The following is a 6,000-nucleotide window of genomic DNA, read 5'->3' as shown; positions in this document are numbered from 1 at the left end:
CTGACCGTATAGATCATTCGTCAACTGTATTATATTCAAAAACCCACCTTTTGCCTTCGATAAGAGTTAGTGTTCCAAGCATGGGTTATTGTCCTAATCCGTCGGATTTACAATTTTCATAGTTTTTTTTTATATACTAAAGATCGCCTTTAATAAAACTTTAACCCGTATTTTATAGCCTGCGGGTGTTAATCCCCTCTTGAAAAATTGTATTTCGACAACTAACCCGCTTCACGCGGATATTCCTGTTTCTGTTTGAATTAATTTATACAGAGAGAACGTGTTGTGAGTAAAGAAGGCGAGTTTACGCTAGATTTCGTCATCAACAAAAGGGCACGTGATGGAGAAGACGCATGAAGCAGGAAAATCCAAAGCTTTGTCAAAAGAAACACCCCGGACAACCCCGATCATCACCCGAAGCAAGCAGAAAGGAGATAAAACTAAAATGACCAATCGAAGGCAGGATACCACTGAAATCACTTCACCCATGAACGCTAATTCTGTTGCAATGGCGGCTCTCAGAGCAGCAACGATAAAATACGGGGAAGCCGCGGTAGTCCCGAAGGCTGCGGAGGCTAGCAATACCTTCGCCATGAGTCAACTTAACCAACCAAGGGAAAGGGTGGATGAATCCAGAACATTCCAACCCGCGCATCTGCTAACCTTTGGAATGCCGCTAACAAATAACCAGAATCAAACCATACCGGCGGCTCTGGCACCGCAGAGGGGCGCTCACTCCAATTTGGAAACACCAGCAACAGAAGCTGAACCCCTGCCACCTTTAGTACAGACCATGGAGGAGGGCGGCACCACGGCTGTAGCGGCACGTGCGGGGACTCCCAATCAGGGGTCCAACCAATCACACCAACTAATGGCTGAGCTCGAGGAACTGAGAAGGAACCAACAGGTTTACGCAGAAGCTGTAGCTCTTTTGGCCAGAGAAAATCAAGATTTAAAGGAGCGGATTGCTCTAAGCACAAAGACCAGCCAACAACTTGATGAAGCAAGCTCCAAAGCACCAGAGCCAAACCAAGACTGTAGAGTCGTCCTAGCGACTAATGAAGACGCAACAAGGAGACATAGCGTATCCGACCCGGATTATGACGATGGAGAGTCAAACGGAAATGATCTGAAGAATTTAGAGCACCAACGCGCAATGGAGGAACTGCGAGATGAGATGATGGCAGAGATCAGGCAATTGAAAAATAAACAAGGTGGGGGAAGGTTAGAAGAGGTTATGAGAGAAGCTAACTCCACGCCCCTGACGCATCGCTTGGCCAACACCCCTATTCCCCTGAAATGCCCTGTCCCGATGTTCGAATGCTATGATGGGTCCAGCGACCCTGCTGCACATGTTCGGTACTACAACCGTAGCTAGATGGGGACAGAACGACGCCGTACTCTGTAGATACTTCCCGTCAAGCTTGAAGGGATCGGCGTTATCATGGTTTGATAATCTGCCACCAAACTCCATACACTCATACGACCAACTGCAGAGAAATTCTTAAGAACATACATGTACAACAAGACTGTAAACACGGGATGGATAAGCTTTTTCACTAGCAATGGCTACAAGGAAACCACGAGGGAATACACAAACAGATGGCATAGGATCTGCCAAGCCATAGGAAGCGTGGACCCAGTGGTAAGCATCAATTGCTATAATGGGGCTTAGACCGAATGAGTCCCCTATTTGTTGAAATTCACGGGAGCGTGCCCAAGACAGAAGGCGATCTCCGAATAATTATCGAGAAGCACGCTCGACTTGAAGAAATTCAACGGGAAAACCCGAGGGCATATCCGCAGAGGTCTCACCGCACCAATTCAGCAGAACAAACCAATGGGGCCAAAAGGGGTTGCTCAGATGAGAGACCTCACGAAGATAGAAGGAACGGAGGGATGAACGAAGAACAGGCGACCGAAAATTCGAAGATCAAGTTTACACGAAACTCAACGCTAGCTATGCTCGTATCCTACGAGAGATCAAAGGGAGGGAAAACTTAGAATGGCCATGGTCTAAGGGAAAGCAGCCCCCGAGATCCGAGAAGTCTAAAGATTACTGTGAGTATCACTGTTTCAACGGACACCAGACCGAAAAATGCAAGAACCTTAAAATAATGATCCAAAAATTAATTGATGCGGGAGAGCTCAAACATTACATACGGAAGGAGGTTACCGAGGACAGATCCAAACGAACCAAACCAGTCCAACTTCCGGAAGAAAACCGAACAATCAACACCATCTCGTGTTCCGAAGCCACAGGACCCTCGCTCACCACACAGATTGGAAAAAGGTTACGGAAGCAATTCGAAGATCGCTGCGAGTTATATAAGGTCGATGGGATAACAGTGGACGAACATGAAAAATGGATGGAATTCCTGTCATCTTCGATGCCGAGGATATCGAAGAAGATATGGAAGACCATAACGATCCCTTGGTCCTAACATTACCAATAGCGGATGTAACCTCAAAAAGATCCTCATAGACGGGGGAAGCTCTGTGAATGTCCTATTCTATGACGCATTCAAGCGGATGAAGCTCCATGATGAACAGTTGATGACCTCTTATCACACCATCTACGGATTCAATGGAGCGGCCACGAAGCCCTTGGGAGACATTGTGTTACAGGTTAACGCAGGGCCCATGAAACTGGATACCCGATTCAGTGTTGGATACCCCTTCCCCCTACAACGCCATTATTGGACGACAATGGGTACACAAGCTCAAAGGAGTTGCGGCAACATACCACCAGTACCTCAGATTTCCAACACCTGAGGGAATATGGAGATCAAGGGAGATCGAATCGCTACGAGAATGCCAGGCCACTCAGGATCATATCAACAATGAGCAAGAAGAACAGCGAAAAATCCGAAGAGTAAGAAATCAAGAAACCACGAAAGAGAAAGCCGTAGACCTATTCCTTAAGGAAACACAGGAAAAGGCTTGACGAAAGAGGTAATGTCCGAGGCTCGGAAACAAGTACCTCAACAATCAACAAAGAGCAGAAACACGCCAAATAGCAATTAAAGAGCGCCCCAGTCCTCGGAAACCCAAGCCTATGTTCACACCAGTGGAACCCACTAAGGAAATCAACATAGGAACGGAAGAAGACCCGAAGATGGTCAAAATCGGGACCATCATGGGCGAAGGAGAGAACATTCCTTAACCAAATTACTTAAGGAATATGCGGATGTGTTCGCCTGGAAGTTAGGAGATATGCCGGGGATGACCCAAAAGTAATCCAACATGAACTACGCATCAAACAGGGCACCCCCGTTCAGGCAGAAAATACGAAAAGTGGCTCCAGAATATCATGAGGCGGTAGAAACAGAACTTCGGAAGCTACTAGACGCAGGATTTATCAAGGAAGTCAAGTATCCTACCTGGATATCCAACATGGTCATTGTTCCTAAGAAAAATGGAGGGGTTAGAATATGCATCGACTTTACTAATCTCAACAAGGCGTGTCCAAAGGACAGCTATCCCCTGCCGAGCATAGATCAACTGGTTGAAGCAGTTGAAGGTACGAGGAGCTGTCGTTTATGGACGGATACTCTGGTTACAACCAAGTAGCCCTGGCAGAAGAAGATCAGCACACACATTCTATACCCACATGGCCTTTATTGCTATACCAGAATGCCTTTCGGGCTCCGAAACGCAGGGGCAACATACCAAAGGATGGTCGATGCTATCTTCAAACCATGGATTGGAGGAACCCTAGAAGTCTACGTGGACGACATGCTCGTCAAAAGCAAGCTGCGTAAAAATCACCACCAGGACCTGAGGAATATTTCAATGCAATGAGACAGCATCACATGAAAGTAAATCCGGAGAAATGTACTTTCGGTGTCACCTCAGGGAAGTTCCTCGGTTATCTGGTGACGAAAAGGGGCATCGAGGTAGACCCAGCTAAGATTCAAGCCATAGTAGAGATGCCGTCACCAAAGAATCTAAAGGAAGTGCAGAAGCTCAATGGGTCCATAGCAGCGTTGGGCAGATTTATTGCACGGTCTTCGGACAAGTGCAAACATTTCTTCAATATTCTTAAGAAAGGGAGCAGGTTCGAATGGACCGCCGATTGCGAGGAAGCATTCCAAAAGATCAAAGAACATCTAGCTTCGATCCCTATCCTGCAGAAGCCTGACCCTGATGAAGTTTTGGCACTGTACATAGCAGCAACGGAGGACGCAGTCAGCGCGGTATTAGTCAAAACCAATACAAAGATAGAACAGCCTATCTATTACGTCAGCAAGACACTCAATCCCGCGGAAAGAAATTATACTAAGATTGAACAACTCATCCTCGCACTGGTATGGGCTACCCAAAAACTGAGAACCTACTTCCTAACTCACTTCGTCAGGGTACCATGCAAAGCACCATTGGAAGCAGTCCTCAAAAGCACGGGAAAAGTGGGCCGAATAGCCAAATGGAACACCCATCTGGACCAATTCAACATCATTCATGAAATTCAACATTCTCAGAAGTCCCAAGTTCTGGCAGATTTCTTAGCAGACCTCCCTCTAGACAACGACGAAGAGATCAAGGGAATACCAGAAGCCGAGGAAGCATCAAATGGATCCAATGGATATCCTCGACCTGCGAGTCATAGACAATGGGAAGTCTTCGTCGACGGATCTAAAAATAAGGAAGGGGCAGGAATAGGTATTGTCATTATCACCCCAACTGGAGAAAGGATCATACAGGCACTTAGATTGGAATTCAAAGAGCATACCAATAACATTGTTGAATACGAAGCTGTCGTACATGCCCTACGTATAATAATAGAGATGGGGGTAACCGATGTAAGGCTGACAAGTGATTCGCAGCTGGTCATACGGCAAATCGGCTCGAATATAATGTGTACGATGACACCCTTTCAGCTTACATGGCATTGGTCCAAACATTGGCTTCACAAATCCCGAACATTAAGTTCCGGCACTTATGCAGAAGGGACCTCAGGCATGCGGATGCCCTAGCATACATATCATCCATGTTGAGGGATAAAAATGCCGAAGGTATTAAAATAGCAAGGGTATACGAGCCTTCGATTGCATCTCAATTCTCCTTCGCTACCAATCAAGATACGATGGAAGAATATATCGAAGACCAAGTAGGAGAAGACATCCATAACGACTTTGATGAAGAAATCTTGTCAAAAGCAAATCAAGACGAAGATTTCAGCAACGAAGATGACTGGAGGGTGACAATACATGCCTTCCTCGACAAAGGAAGCCTACCTGCGGATCGGAAGCAAGCTAGAAAGACGCTCTCCAAAGTGGGAAGATACGATCTTCGGGACGGGGTCCTGTATAGAAAATCCTTCCTCGGACCATTACTACGCTGCTTGTCCAAAAGAAGGGCATCGAATTCTAAATGATATCCATTATGGTGACGCAGGGAATCATAGCGGTATGAGATCACTAGCTGACAAGGCAAAAACGCAAGGATATTACTGGCCGACCATGATACAAGATGCTGCGAGGATGTCCCGACGATGCGAAGAATGTCAGCGCTTCGCGAAAAAAATCCACGCGCCGGCAACATTGTTAAACTCTGTCGATAGCCCGTGGCCATTTGCAAAATGGGGAGTAGACATCGTCGGGCCTTTCATCGAAGGATCCAGGAAGAGACGATTTTTGATAGTAGCCACGGACTACTTCAGTAAATGGGTGGAGGCTAAGGCCTTGGCCAGGATCAGAGACGCGGATGTGTTCACTTTCATATTCCAGAACATCATTTGCAGATTTGGTATACCTGCTGAAATTGTCTGATAACGGCAAGCAATTACAGGGAAAAAATATAGACATGCTCTTCGACACCTTTAAAATAAGAAAGAACAAGTCCACCCCCTTATACCCTCAAAGCAACGGACAAGCGGAAGCTACCAACAAGACCCTCGCCCTTATACTCAAAAAACAATTAGACGAGCATAAGGGAAGATGGTGCGAACAACTGCACAATGTCTTATGGGCATACAGGACAACACGAAGGTCCGCTACC

Source organism: Papaver somniferum, chromosome 7 (assembly GCF_003573695.1).
Source record: "Papaver somniferum cultivar HN1 chromosome 7, ASM357369v1, whole genome shotgun sequence".
In the NCBI taxonomy this organism is placed as follows: domain Eukaryota; kingdom Viridiplantae; phylum Streptophyta; class Magnoliopsida; order Ranunculales; family Papaveraceae; genus Papaver; species Papaver somniferum.
This window is presented reverse-complemented; position numbering follows the sequence as displayed.